We start from the raw sequence: 15,826 nt of genomic DNA on the forward strand, positions 1-15,826 counted from the left end.
CTAACTACATTTTAAGTCTTAGTCTCACACTCACAGATAAATATACCTTTCAGCCCTTATCAAAGAAGCTTCTCTTAGCCTGGTGGTGGGGGTGCACGCCTTTGATCCCAGCACTCGGGAGGCGGAGGCAGGTGGATCCCTATGAATTGGAGGCCAGCCCGGTCTACAGAGTGAGCTCCAGGACAGCCAGGGTTACACAGAGAAAATCTGTCTATAAAACCAGAGGAGGAAGGGCGGGGAGGAGGAGGAGCAGCACCTTCTCTTTATAGCAAATGAAGGCCACTGTGGGAAACCACAACTGGACACAACAGAGAGACCCAGTGGACTAGCCCATCCCAGGTGGAAACGGCTGCTGCACAGTTCCCGCATCTAGGGCTCAGAGAACATCACACAAGAGGAAGGTTATGAGAGGCAGTATTCCGAGCAGTCTGCTGTGAAATAGTCTCCCCTAAGAATGGCTATGCAAACGAGATCAGAACAATGTCGGTATCCGTAGGCATGCTAACGCAGAAGTGGGGATATCTCACAGGGCCCCATCCCTAGAAAAGGGGATAAAAGACAGAGAATTTGCCTTTCCCAGAGATGAGCCCCGTATTGGTTATTTGATACAAAGTGGTCAGCCCTGAAACCATGTACACACAAGCAACAAAAACAGACTCAGTAGGTTATGTTTATATATTTTTGCAAAGATATATGTACATATATGTGTGTGTGTATAACAATAATAAAAAGGTTATCACTTTGAGAGTGGGAAGTGTGGAAGAATTTTGAGAGAAAGGACTTGGGAGGGGGCAGAGGGTAAAGAGGGAAGGGGGAAATTGACGTAATTCTATTTTAGTTGAAACTGTTTTGTAAAAAGGGAAATAGAACACTAAGAAGGCATCATTCCAAGGCCACATGGCTCTAGTCTCAGGCCTGGGCATAAAGATACCCAGGACCCTCTACCTAAAGGATTTTCCTGAGATTTACAGGAGCCTGAAATGACCTCCACAGCTCCAGACAGGAAGTGAGTGGACAGAACAGAACAGGGTCTGGGACAAGGATGACTTCCAGCAGAAGAAGTGGACTGAGGAGGCCTGTGACCAGTGCTGGCTCATAGACAAGGTGCTAGGAGAAGTCCTCAAAAGCGAGGGCAAAAAGTGCCAGGCTTTCTAGTAGTCACAGGGGGTGTCTGCCATCAGGGAGGTAGGGAAGGGGTCCAGGCTCTTCCCCCAGCAGGTCCAAGAATGACTAGGACTATCATAGATTTGGGGCAAATAGTGCTGACAGTGTGAAAATCCCCACCGTGCGCTTCACGCGAGGAGTGGAGATGAACGGAGAGAACGGAAGGTCAGAGATGCTTCCAAACGCTTCTTAGGTTGTTGGGGTCCAGCTTCAGATTCTGCTCCTCTAAAGTCCTCCCACCCACCCACCCCAAACTGCACGCTAAGACACAGACCTGATCCCACCCCTGGTGTGGTCTATCTGTTTACATCTCTGTGTCTCACAATAAATAAACTGTCAACTCCTCAAAGAATTTTGTCGCTCTAAGCTCTCCTCCCCAGCGCCAGCCTCTGGCTTTTGGTAGACCCAGGAAACATTGACTGCCTGACACCTTCTGCCTGAAAGTTCTTGGACCTTGTACCCATAGCAGTATTTCTGTAAAACTCATTCTAATCACTGTCAAAGAACCTGGCTCTCCCCCACCAGAGGCCACTTTTCAAAAAAAAAAAAAAAATCACATTTTACAGTGTTGTTGGCATTCTTTTAGTACACTTGTTGTTTTGATGCTTTACAGATATAAATATTGCTGTTCGGTTATTGGGATTAAATTGTGTTATTTATATTTAAAAACAAAAACAAAATCCCTCAGGAGTTGAATTTTTGCAGCAACCTTGTCTTAATATTTTGAGTGCTACAAGTAAAACCGTAAAAGCAAGCAATTGTGTGCTAAGCAGGTGCGACATGAGGGTAGCGCTTACAACTGGTGGGTGGACTGTGTCAGCCTCCAGCCTTCTCTATGGCACTGACCCTTACCTATCTCCTCCACCCAGAACAAAATTCTTAATGTCTCCTGACTGAAATCCACGAAGCCCCCAGGCACCCAAGCTTCTGTCTGGCTAACAAAATGATTGCTCCAGCTCCACCCATCACGTCTGCAGTCCAGGCATTGAGGTGAAGGAAGTGTCAAAATAGAAGACTAGAGGTCATTGTGCCCGATTCCAACACACACACACACACACACACACACACACAGAGACATACACCCGCCCCACCACTTACATTTGTTTTGTTTTGTGATTGTGATTGTTCTGCTTGCACGCGTGTGGATGCACCACATGTGTGCCCATTGTCCTGAGAGTTGAGTTATAGACAGCTGTGAGCCACCATGTAGAGCCTCTGCAAGGACAAGAGCTTTTAACTGCTGAGCCATCTCTCCAGCCCCAGAAGCCCTCTTTTCAAAAAAGGGGTGTCCCCCAAAGCGCTGCTCCACTCCTACACGGCGTTTCATTAACTAGAACTTAACCATAGAGTTCTGCCTGTCTTCAGGGAAGTCTGGGGACTAAGATGGAGGAAGCACTTCTTTCCCTCTGTCACCTGGGCCCTGGAAACTGAGTTCAGATCGTCAGACTTGGCAGCGAGCACCTTTCCCCACTGAGACACCACCTTGCTGGGCCCATGGGAAATAGGCTTGCTTTTCTCAACAATCCATGCCCAGCTAAGTGCAGCTTAGAAAGGAGGCCTGTTACTAGAGAAAAGGCAGGGGCCAACAGATGAGGCAATTGAGAGTTTTCTGCATCTGTCCCAAGTTTGTGAAATCTTAGAAAACTCTGGAGAGTGAGTAGAAGTGTTTAATCACATCACAGAAGGAGAAACCAGAAGCCTTAAGATGCAGAAGACTGCAACACACTTCTTTTAATTTTAATTTAATTTTTTATGTGTGTGTGTGTGTGTGTGTGTGTGTGTGTGTGTGTGAGAGAGAGAGAGAGAGAGAGAGAGAGAGAGAGAGAGAGAGAGAGAGAGAGAGAGAGAGAAGAAAGAGAGGGAGGGGGAATGGGTTTTTGTTTGTTTGTTTGTTTGGGGTTTTTTGTTTTGTTTTGTTTTTTGCCTCCAGTGCCTGAGAAAGCCAGAAAATGGTGTCAGATCTCCTGGAACTGAAGTCACATTCAATTGTGAGCTGCCATGTCAGTCCTGGGAACTGAACCCTGGCTCCTCCATAAGAGTTATCAGTGTTTTTGACCACTGTGACATCTCTCCAGACCCTATAGCACATTCTAGAATATCTTAGAATGAAAACGGAGGGAGTGTGTCAGTTGCTTTTCTCATTGCTGTGAGAAAACACCTGTCAGAGGCAACTTCAGGGAGCAGATGTTTATTTGGCTCATAAACTCAGAGGGCGCCCTCCATCGCAGCCTGGAAGGCATGGAGGCTGGCGGAATTGGAATAGTTCTGCCTGCCTCAGGAGTTTTTGGATTTTGTTTTGGTTTTGGTTTTTGGGTTTTTTTTGTTGTTGTTGTTGTTGTTTGTTTGTTTGTTTTGTTTTGTTTTTCTGCACTATTTGTTCACATCTTGGCAAATCAGAAAGCGGACAGTAGGACCAGAAGCAGAACTAAGCCGTAATCCTCAAAGTCCAACTCTCATTGGCCTACATTGCCTATCTATCTAGGCCTCGTGTCTTCCTCACCACCACCACAACCACCACCACCACCCCAAAAGTGCCCCACAAGCTGGGGACCAAGTGTTTAAACACACGAGCCTGTTGGAGACATTTCACGTTCAAACTACAACAGAGTGAGCCTTGAGGAGGTAGGAGAGATAGCTGAAGGCCAGGCTTTATTTCCCATAGAGACTGTTGAGTGTGGCGGAAAGGTGCTGCTTACCGCCCTCTGAATGAAAACTCCTCAGAAAAGAAAAGAAGCCACTCAGCGTCCTGAAAACAAGCAGAGCTCAGATCTGCCTACCGTCTGCGCCTAGACTCCTCTTGCTTGTGCCTGTCCTAAAAGAGTTGGAAGCTCTGTTGGGGGAATAAAATGATCAAGTATGAAATATGCAAGTAGCACAAGCTGGAATAAAATCATATGCGGTACTGACATTTTTCGGGTCCTTCGTTGCTCAGAGTGTGGCTGTCATGTGGGAGTGTGAAGTTCTAAGAAAATGAGGCGGGGAAGACAGCTTTGGGCATTCAGAGAGCAACGACATTTTTTCTTCTCCATCTTTCTCTTCCTCACGCCAGGTCAAAGTGCTTTAAAGGAAACATGAAGCTCTAAAGAAAACTGCACGCCGATGGCTTCTTGACCCAGTCCCGGAGCCCAGCCCTTAGGCGCAGGCGTCACAGTCCCTGGGGCTGAAGCTGGTGTCTCCGGGAGGAGTGGGCTAATATTCTCTACTTCTGTGGAACGAAGCTCCCCCCCCCCCCCTACAACTCCTCCTCAGGCAGTGGGGGTGGCAGGAGAGCTGAGCAGGCAGGCAGGTCTCAGGAAGCTATTCTGGGCAATGGAACAGTCTGTGTAGGGGCGTAGAAGCATAAGGAACTTTAATAGCTTAAGGAAGGTAAGTCCTTCAGTGTGAAGGGAGGCTGACACTCCAGCAGTTCCGGCAAATGAAGCTGGAAGGGAATGTTTTGGCTCGGCGGCGTTATGGAACGAACGCCTTCAAGATGAGCGCAGTGCTCTTCTTAAGAGGGCCGCGTTATGTAACAGGGAAGAGAAATGCGGTTGGAAATGGAAATGGGACTTGATTCACAGAAGGCTGGAGGAGGTGGAACTTAATTTACAGGTCTGGATGCATCCCTTAGCCTCATGTCTGTTGAGACAGATGACAGCAAGGCCACTTTGCACCCGGCTGGCATTGCTGCGGGCTCCTGGGTCTTGCTTCCTAAGCCCGGTGCTGCGTGCCCTGAAGTTTAGGGCAGTCTCCTAGCTTCTTCTCCCAGACTTCTCCACTTTCTCTGTCCTGTCCTCCAGGTCATGTGCAGTAGAGGACCATAACTTGACCTCCAAAAAAAAAAAAACCACCACGTGCCCTCTATGCAGAATGTGTTGCTTTGCGACCCCATTCAGCCCTGAGTCTCATTTCCTAGCATGGAGTATGATCTTTTTACAAATGCCCCCATAGCCACATCGACAGCATCTTCAGTACTTTCTCAGAATGGAATTGGGGATGGGTGATACACACAAAAGGTCTACATCCCTGCATTTTCAACAGCCACCTCTGGCTATGGGAACTTGCATGGCTGGCTTTGGGATTAAAGCTCTAGGCAATATCCTCCGACATATATTCTGACCAGACTCCCCTCTGAACAACCCCCTCTCCCCGAGTTGATTGATTGCCCCATTTAACACCACTGCCCCAATCTTTAGAGAGGAAGGCGGCACGTTTGCTCTTCTTCTGAGAAAGGGGCCCAATTCATTCTTGTCCAAGCAGCATAATAAATAGCCTGTCCCTTTTGGCAGGGAGTTTATTAGAGACTGATGGGACATTTAACAATAACTGGGGCCCTGTGATTTATTAGGGAGGGAGATATGTGGTGTCCCTAAAGACTGGGATGTGGAATTTAATTGATAAAGCGGCTGTCAGCCGCTATGAGATGCACTCAATAGAATATGCGTTGGAAGGAATTCTCTTTCGGGCTGTCAGGAAGGGTTTCTGCTGCTCATATGTGTCTCCTATGCATGGTGAGGTCTGCTAGATATCTGAGAAAGAGATAAACGGCTTGACGGGGGGGCCCTGGAAGGGGCCTAAAGACGGGTGCACCAATCAGTTGCTGGGCCAATGGGAGAACGTGACACAAATGAGTGAAGGAAACGGGATTTCCCCATCCTCAGTGAAGAATCCTTTCAAAGAACTCTATGTTTCTTCCGTGAGCTGAAAGGGGGCAGGCCAGTGGGGGTGGAGGGGGGGAGGGTTGCTCAGCACCTATAGCCTAGATGGACAGGGAAATGAAAGGGTTAAAAGTCATGAAGGATTTCTTTTGGAATTCTAAACTTTCTGTAGCAGAGACAGCAGCTTTCCTCCTCTTTTGTCTTGCCTTCTGGCCACTACCACCACCTCCATCAGCACCCACACCCACACACCACAACCACTACCACCACCTCCATCAGCACACCCCACACACACCACAACCACTACCACCACCTCCATCAGCACACACCCCCACCACGACCACTACTGCCACACCAGTTACTGCACACTCCAGTATTCCTAGAAGCCCTGCCTGAGGTAGCCACTCCTGTCCCTCCGGCCTCCTTGCCAAGAGCAGAGCCACAGAAACCAGGCTGCACGTAGCCTCACCCTGCTATTGTTATCATCGTCCACCCCCCAGATATCCCAGAATCCAGGCTGAGAAGCTGGACACAAATGCTTGTGCTGGGGTTGGGTAGAGCACCCAGCCACCTAGCCACCCTTCCACCCCAGCCTGCCTGCTGTTAAGGGGAGATATTTCCATCTGAGATGGCACGGCTCTGTCCTCAGACAGCCCTGGGCCTTTGCAAAGCAGCTCCGCTCACATTTTATTCTCTTCCCACCCTCTGGGTTGTTGTTCAGCCTCAAACAAGGCCATGTAAGGCGCGGAGAGGGGCTTTCTGGGGCCAGAGCCCGTTTGCCTCCTCTGATCCTCCTGTATCTATTCTTAGGCCCCAGCAGATTGGGCTGCCCCCTTGCTCCCTCTAAGGGAAAGGCGGGGAGGGGAAGGCAAGAGCCAGAAAGGAAACCATTGTCACTGTCTAATCTGAGCCTCGGTGGTGACACCGAGGGAGGGACCTCTGAGCAGGATGGATACAGCCACTGGTTTGGTTAAATCAAGTCTCTCCCCCGCAACCTTGTTAAATTAAACTGACAGGCTCAGTGAAGAGGAGGGGCCAGCAGGATCATCGCCTCTGGTGGGGCGGGGTAGGCGGTGCTAAGAAGATCAGACAGAGGCAGAGCACCAGTCTGCCCTTTCCCTTATTTGCTGACTGCAGAGAGGTGATGGGATTTATGGATGTGCAATGCTTAAGGACCTGTCTGAGCACAGGCTGTGGAAACTGATGCAGAGGCAGACTGCTGCCTCCCAGGAGGCTTGGCAAATTCCCCTGGCACTGAGGCCTCATGCACATTTAGAACGCTCCTTTGGACATTTCAAAGGGCCTTCCCGTACTTTACCTCCCCGACAGGCAAGCTGCAGTAGGATTGCTAGCTCCACTTTTGCTGCTAGAGAAACCGAGGCAGTAAAGACTACAGAGCTGACCTAACAGTCAGTCCAGGAACCCGGGTTTCTTGCTCCCTAGTCCTGGCACACGCTGCCTCTAGCTTGGTACCATATGGCAGAATTTCCTAGGATTTAGTCCCCAGAGATTAGTCTTTTCTCCCACCCACCCGAATGTAAGCTGCACTGCTTGCGTATTGGGCCATCAGGAAAATGCCAGTTCCCAAATGGCCCCGTGCAGCCCACCTGCCAAACGCATGGCTAGCTTCCAAAGATCAGGAGGCCACTCCCAGCATCCTCCCCCCACTTGCCCACATGCCCAAACCCTTCCACGTCATTTCCACTTAATCTGATTGTAATTAAGGGCAGGAGGTGAAGTGGGAGGATATTGTTAGCAACCCCGGCTAACAGCAAGAGTAGGAGGACAACACCGATACCCTGCTGGCTTGCTCACCTGTCACCCAGTTCCTCACCTGCCAAAGCTAATTTTCCACTCACCAGTAGGTGTGAGCTCCTTTGGTGTCTGAGCGACACATACACTCTCACACATGCATACAGGCACAGCACCACTGTGAATAGAGAAGTGCCTCATCTGCAAGCCCTTGTTCTCACTTGAGATACACACCAATGATGCTATCGACACATCATCCCTTTCCGTCTCTTCTCCAGTAGGGAAACACACTGGGGTGGAGAGTCTGGCAAAGATGGTGAACACCAATCACTGAACACAGCTGGGATCTTGTCACACCTTGCTTCTTGGGCGTGCTCATTACCAACCCCAGGCTGCACACTAGTTAATGAGCAAACTCTAGACAAAGCGGAGGTGGCAGGTGTGCTTAGAGGAGAGGTCCTGGTTTGCTTTCTGTTGCCGTGATAAGAATTTTCAACCGAAAGCAACCTCAAGAGGAAAGACTGTATTTGACTTACAGTTTACATTCCATCATAGAAGAAAGTCAGGGAAGGAACTCAAGGCAGAAACCTGGAGCAGTGATGGAGGCAGGGGCCATGGAGGAGCACCACTTCCTGGCTTGCTCTTCCTGGCTTGCTTGGCCTTCTCGCTTATACAGCCCAGGACCACCTGCCCAGGGGTAGCATGGCCCACGGAGTCCTGGACCCTCCCACATCAATAATTAACCATATAAATGTCCCCTCACAGATTTGCCTACAGGCCAATCTGATGGAGGCATATTTTTAACGGAAGATTCCTTCTTCCCCCGATGACCTAAGCTTGTGTCAAGTTGACAGAAAAACTAGCTGACACAGAAGACAAGCAACCAAAAACACCATTAAAGTGAATGTGTGTGATCCATAGCAGGCCTATAATTGAGCTCGTTTCATGTTACTATTCATGACTGAGAAAAGCTGACAGTATATAGACAAGTTAAGGATACTCAGACAAATACCACTGGCCTCTTAAACTCACCTTTGGTGTTATGATGGGCCATACTCAGACCCCCACAGCTCTAACTTATCTGAAAACATTGAACAAGACTCTCCAAAGGCAAGAAGTTAGATTCCTCTAGGGCGGCAGTTCTCAGCCTTCCAAATGCTACAACCCTTTAATATAGTTCCTCGTGTTGTGGTGACCCCCCAACCATAAAATTACATCATTACTAGTTCATAACTGCAATGTTGCTATTTGCAGATATCTGATCTATGAACCCCAAAGAGGTCATGACCCAGAGGGTGAGAACGGCTGCTGTAGAAACGCCTGGTAGGGTGAGATGGAAGGGAAGGGGGTCTTGTCTGGGGACAGTGGGCCTGATCCCTGTGCTAATTCTTTCATTAGCACCTTGGTGACCTAGGGCAGGGCACAAACACTCTGTCCCTCACTCTCGCGACTTGTAAAATGATATATGCTTGGGCAGCAAATGCAGCCTGGACTGGTAAGAGTGTTTAAAGCTCTAGCAAGCATGGAGAATGAAACTGAGATCCCAGGAAGCTGCCTTACTGGCTCAAGGCCACACAGTGAGTATAAGGGTTGAGAGGGTCGGTTCTGGAGTCCTAGCCTGTGCCAGAGGGTGGAGCGAGTGTTCCCCTGCACGTGGCCTGAGGCAGGTATCCTGTCTCTTGTCTTCCCTCTCTCATCTGCAGAAAGGAAAACTGGAGGTGCAACCATCCCTGGATTCAGGAAGAAAAATAAGGTCACTTCTCAGGTCTGGCCTCTACCAGGCTGGCTCCTAAGCCTTCTCTGGTGTTTTGTAGGGAATCAGAGAACTGTGCTAGGAAGGCGTCCCATACATGTCAGGGTAGGGTGTTTCCAGTGGCAGACTGGAGACTCAACACCGATTATCTTTTTTTTTTTTCTTCCAGTCTTCCCTTGAGGTCCCAAGCCTTTATTTTTCTATAAGGTCCCCCGTGACTTCAAAATTCTATGTTGTATAGCAGAGATCTCAAATCAAGTTATTTCCAAAACTCTCCATGCAGAGACGCAAAGGGCCATTTGGGAGATTGTCCACTCCTCCATTGCCTCCTTCATTTTCTATGGGAGATGAGTCATTGAGAACGATCACAGCAAAGGAAATCTGCCTGACGCTGGGGAGGAGGAGGCAGTCTACCTCCCCAGTGTTCAACTCCCTTATGTGCTCACTCCTGTTCTTTGGTGTGCATATCCATTTGTTAAGTGTGACGCGATTTCTTGGCCCCCTGCCTTTCCTATCTGGGAACCTGAGTCTCTTGGTATAGACCATTGCTGCCGGTAGTCACTGCAAACTCCAGGAAGAGAGTTCCTGCCTGTCCAGATGCCATTTCCTGGCTCTGGCTCCTTTCAGCGTGTCCCGGTTGAAATCTCTGCTACCCCAAGTTGACAAATAATTAGTGCCAGCACAGTTCTCTGATTCCTACAAAACACCAGAGAAGGCTAAGAACTCCCAGCCTGGTAGAGGCCAAACCTGAGAAGTGACCTCATTTTCTGCTTACCTCATAGCCTCAGGAGAAGCAGATAGCTGGCCTTAATCTCTTGCTAACAACAGGTCTCTCTCTGGCAGGCTGGGAGCCCCTGGGGCTTGCTTATAGCTGGTGGAAGGGCCCTAGTAGGAGGTAATAAAAGAGCTTTTAACCTGGGTTACAGGGCCTGGTGAGATTCCAAAGAAGCCAGGGTTGTGCCTCTCGAGGCTCAGCCATTGTAGGATGTCCTCAGTGGTGTCCACCAGCCTTCTCAGAATAGTTGACATCGACCAGCATTAGTTTGCACAAAACCCAGAAGTAGTCCCTTGAACGAACATTCTTCATTTCCTTAACATTCTTCAGGTATTCTGTGTAGCTGGGTCTCTGACAGATAAATATTTACAAAATGGAATTATTTGTTCCCCAGGGAGCGAAGAAACCACAGCTTAGGCACTGTGAGCACTAAGCCCACAGATAGCAGTGATCCCGTATCATGACTGTCAGCCCACAGACTAAATCTGTGTTATTTACACTAGCTTAATTGTTCCCTCTCCTAATGAGATGGGAAAGGCTGTAATCTCAGCAGTTTAGAGACAGAGGCAGGAGGATTGTGGCTTGGTCTATGAAAAGAGCCCCAGGCCAGGGCCACAATACAAGATCCTGTCTCCAATAGTGATAATAACAACCACCACCCCAACAATAAATCCCACTGAATTGTTCAAGGAAGAGATCTGGAGAGCCATTCATACATGTTCACTAAAGATACTACAATTTCTTCCTCTGACATCTTCCTTCTGTTTCTCTTCCCTAAGAATTAGCACCTGCATGGCTGATCTCCTGATCCTAAAGCCAAGTGGCTGTGGGAAAGCTAAACCACGCATGTGGTGGTATATGTCAGCACCCAGGGGTCAGCGATGGAAGTTTAAGGGACAGGAACCTACCAGGACTTCCTCCTTGGGTGGCTCTCATCATTTTAGCGTTCACCCCTTAAGGCGCACCTCTCCATCCTTTCAAACAGTTGTAGAAGCAAGGCACTATTTTCTGCTCCCTCTGTTGGGCCTCCGTTGTGCTGCCTGTAACTGGGGGGAATGAGTTACTGCCCTCTGCTTTCTGACTGTGGATACAATATGACTAGCTGCTTCGTGCCCCTGCCCTCCTGCCTTCCTGCCTTCCTGCCTTCCTGCCTTCCTGCCTTCCTGCCTTCCTGCCTTCCTGCCTTCCTGCCTTCCTGCCTTCCTGCCTTCCTGCCTTCCTGGACTGTATCTTCAAAACATGAGCCTGAAGGAACTCAGCCTTTCATTAGATAAATAATAAATAATTGCGGACAAGGATACCGGCACTCTCCAAAGACACTTAAAACTCACAGGGCTTTGAGACGCCTTCAATCCCATGGGCACTCAAGATACAAAAGCAGGTGGAAGTATGGGACAGCTTGGTCTACAGGGAGTTCGAGGACAGCCAGGGCTACAGAGAAATCCTGCCTTGAAAAAAAAATGAGAGAGAGAGAGAGAGAGAAAGAGAGAGAGAGAGAGAAGGGAAGGGAAGGGAAGGGAAGGGAAGGGAAGGAAAGGAAAGGAAAGGAAAGGAAAGGAAAGGAAAGGAAAGGAAAGGAAAGGAAAGGAAAGGAAAACTTATCGAGCCTTGAGGCTAGAGAGATGGCTCAGTAGTTAAGAGTGATGGCTGTACTTCTACACGTCAGGCTTCTTACGTCAGCTCCAGGGGATCAAAAGATTGACTTCCTCAGGGGTGCACACAGACAGACAGACAGACACAGACACACAGACACACAGACACACACACAGACACACACAGACACACACACACACAGACACACACACACACATAAACCAAATCTTTAAAAATTTCTTGTGGAGCTTTCTGTCCAGTGCCTTTGAGTCATCTACTAGGCCATAAAGCCTTTGTATTCTAACTCAGAGAGAAGCTTTACTCTAGGTACAAGAGGCTTCCCCGCTGTAGAGGCTACTTCACTCTCTCTGCCCTTCCCGGCAACAGGAAGCCAGTTCTCCATCTACCCTGAGCAAAGGAAGATGCCATGCTAACCAGGAATTATCCTTTTCCACGAAGAGTGAAGTCTCTGTCTAGCCTGCTTACACACACACACACACACACACACACACACACACACACACACACAAGTGAATTTAGACACAGTCACTGTGGTCTCTGCGCAGCCAGTGAGGCGAGTCTTTTCCCTGGAGAGCAGCTGTTCTGCAGTGGTATCTGAACACATTCCAACAACACATGTTTATCTCTAAGGTCAGCCTTTCCGGTTGATTCTCTGGAGGCATGAAAGGGGGGGGGGGAGCTAATGGTCTCCGCAGTCACAGGAGGTGAAGAATGAGGGCAACCGTGGCCATGGCTCCACCCTCTGAGAGGGTGCTGTTATGCTGAAGTTTCTAGAACACATGTGGCCACGTCTCTCCCAGCTCTTCTGTCGCCAGTGGAGATGAGAAGTTGGGCACCACCTCTTCCGCAGCCGAGCCAGGACTTGGTGGGTGGGGACCTTTCAGGTGGGGCCGCAGGACTCTGAAGCCAGGAGAATGGCAGTATTTCCATTGTTTAGTTCAGGATGAGCTCTGTTGGGACACAGCTCGCTCTACCTCTCCCTTTAAGCTCATCTATAGGTGCCAGGACCTTCAGGCTCTGGCAGGAGGACAAAGGGGCCCACCGTCCCTCACCAAGTTGAGAATAAATCTCAAATGACTGACACTTTTGGATCCGGTTCCAGGAAATGCACACCCCCTCCCCACTGTCAGGAAACTACAGAGCACTTATGCCCACTAGCTTGGAGTAAATGCCCACATGTCTTCTGAGGGTTCCATTTCAGCTCTAGGTGCCTTTGAGAATGAGGCCCACAGCCAGTCTCAGGACCTCTGCTCCCTTTATTATTTAGTTTCTATTGAGATGGCCAAATTCTCTCTCTCTCTCTCTCTCTCTCTCTCTCTCTCTCTCTCTCTCTCTCTCTCTCCCTCCCTCCCTCCCTCCCTCCCTCCCTCCCTCCCTTTCCTCTCTCTCGGCTGAGTTTCAGAAAGTGGGAGGATGGAGGCTGTACCATCTGATTCTTCTTCAGCAAAACTGAATCATGTCCCCCCAGCCCCCATCATCAGGCCAGGAATATTTACCCATGTTTATATAACCATGGCAACAGACTTTATTCTCTATCACACAGACCCTTAAAAAAGGAAGAAGTAGAAAGGCAGTTAGTTCAGTTCTCTGCTATTGCTTCCTGCTCTGCCCAAAGAAGAGCTACTGTCTCAGAAACAAGGGAGGAAGAAGAAGAAGAAGAGGAGGAGGAGGAGGAGGAGGAGGAGGAGGAGATGGGTATAAGAAGAGAGGGGGCACCCATACACTGTTGAGTAACCCTATCTTCAGTCTTATAAACGGTCCAGCGTCGTGGAAGAACTTCGGAATTTGATGATAGCTGTGTCCCCAAGTCCTCAGGAGCCATATAGCATCGCAGGTGTCTCTGACTCATCTGGAAGTCCTCTTGTGATCTCTGCACAGAGATGATGGCTTTCAGTTACGTTCTTGCATCTCCTCCGTCTTCAGAGTGGATGGAGTGTGCATAGTCCTTCCTGATGGTGTTTTCCTCACCTGCACGATGATAACTATATTGTTGTTGTCTGGGCTACTTCACAGGTGGTCATCAGGGGAGAGTTTTGTGGTACTGGAGAGAAGGCTCAGTGGTTAAGAGCATTTGCTGCTCTTCCAGAGGAGCAAAGCTCCGAGTCTAGCACTTACAAAGAAGGAGGTGGGGGGTCACAATTACCTGTAAACACCAGCTTGGGGGGGGGGCGGAATCTGTGCCTTCTTCCAGCCTTCCCTGGGTACCTGTACACATGTGGCACACACATAAATAAAAAGGAAGAAAGGCTTGTAAGGACTACGACATGTAGACTCACATAGGTTAAAACGAGAAGCAGAGAGAGTGTGTGCGTCGTCAGTAGTGCCAGGTTCTTGTCAAGAGATCAGCCTGCTTCTTCTGGGGTTTCAGCTGTAGCCAGTACCCTAAATTCTAAGGATGCTCAATGCCCAGGTTTCAGGGATGGAGAAAACCAGATCTGCATGCTTTACCGAGAGAGCTCTTCGCAACCAGCTGCTGTTCTGCAGGCTGGATGTCAAGTATGGAAAATAATAAAAATCAAAAACAAAAACAACCAGCACTCGGGAGGCAGAGGCAGGTGGATCGCTGTGAGATCAAGGCCAGCCTGGTCTACAAAGTGACTCCAGGACAGCCAAGGCTAACACAGAGAGACCTTGTCTAAAAAAATAAAAAATAAATAAATAAATAAATAAAATAAAATAAAAATAAAAAAATAAAAACAAAAACAAAAACAGGGCTCTTCCGGGTGGGGAATCCATCTCCACTCTCCAGGAGGGTCCGCTGGAGGAGGAAAGGAGTATCAGAGCCTTGATGCTGCTCTGACCCCGCAGGGCAGACTCATGGCCCATCAAAGGAGAAACTGAACTCCCATTTTTGGTCGTGCCCCCCTCCTCCCCTCCCACCAACACGCCAACCCCCTCCCCCCACTGTAAACTTCTTAAACAGATTCACAACACCGTTCAGTCTAATTCTGAGTGACAGGAGTCAGAGCGTGGTAGCAGTCACCAGGTTCGGCACCTACCCCCTCAATCTTTCGCAGAAGTGATCTTGGCTGACATCAAATGAATACCCACAGTTGTCTGTCTTCTCTCCTTTGGTGCCTTCTCTTGTGTCAGTCCTTTTGGGTCTGTCCCACACAGGCCACCAAAATCTTGCCAGGGGCAAACTTTCCCCTATTAATTATCTTGGAATAAGGCATAGCAAATTGCCCTAATTACTCTTGGACTCTGCCACACCACCCCTGGTGGGCCCAAGAGGTAAGGTTTTGTTTTGTTTTGTTTTGTTTTGTTTTGTTTTGTTTTGTTTTTCTTCTCACCAAGGGCTACTCAAGTTGAGGTTGAGTCTGCTTAGGCAGTCTCCAGTTGGGTTAGCCCACAGAAGCGCCCCGGTCTGTCCGGTAGGAGTTGGCGCACCTTGGGTACTAGGGAAATGTCTGTCACTACAATCAGAGCATCTTCAAGCCTTCAGCCTTCCCAGTCCAAGGCCAGCGCTAGGGAGTTCTGGGGGAGGGAAAGGCCTGTCTCTCCACTCCCTGCATACTGCACTGAAAGCAGCCACCCCCCAAGACCTCATTTTAAAATCTTCCATTAAAACTTGCTCTCCGAAAAAAAAAATTGCTCTTATTTACTTGTTTGTCTCATGGTTCCTTTTCCCCCACGATAACTGGAAGGTTGAGGTCTTGTCTGTCTTACTCGGTATCTCCAGGTGTATCTCCTTACAGTGGACACAGCAGACCACCATTTGGGCTAACACCTAGCGAAGTCGCTTCCTTCTGCGGGCGAGGAGTGGGCGGGGAGGCGATGAAGTGGAGCCGCGCTTCCAGGACCCTTTTTAGAAAGTGAAGGCTTCCGACTGCAGAGGGACAGCAGAGGGGAGATTTTCAGTTCAGTTAAAATTAAACACTGTGACCCTCTCTTCTGCCTAAGCCGGAAGCCTAGTTCTCTCCCCTAAAACTGTGTTCTTCCTTTGTAATCGATCAGACACTTCACTGGGGGCGTTGGCAGTTCCACTGCCCCACAGAGCCCAGAACCTAGCCAAGACCTCCGCTGGTCCCTGAGTTGTTGCTGCTGGCTGCTACAACGCCGGTGACAGACTTACTCTGGTCGCCCGGCCCGCGCCCCCGAAGCCACTATTCTCATTGGCCGAAGATACCC

At 49.2% G+C, this 15,826-nt stretch overlaps 1 long non-coding RNA gene across 1 annotated transcript; it reads right to left on the bottom strand.

Moving 5' to 3' along the window:
• Nucleotides 1-13,211: 13,211 nt before the first annotated feature.
• On the bottom strand, nt 13,212-15,762 carry LOC311583330. The gene is made up of 3 exons (XR_014774456.1): nt 14,695-15,762; nt 13,839-13,900; nt 13,212-13,663 (listed from the first exon to the last, which is right to left on the bottom strand). It is a non-coding gene; the product is annotated as an uncharacterized lncRNA (long non-coding RNA).
• Between the last annotated feature and the right edge of the window lie 64 nt (nt 15,763-15,826).

The sequence above is a fragment of the Acomys minous genome (genome assembly GCF_964271855.1).
Source record: "Acomys minous genome assembly, chromosome: 14".
Taxonomy (NCBI): Eukaryota; Metazoa; Chordata; class Mammalia; order Rodentia; family Muridae; genus Acomys; species Acomys minous.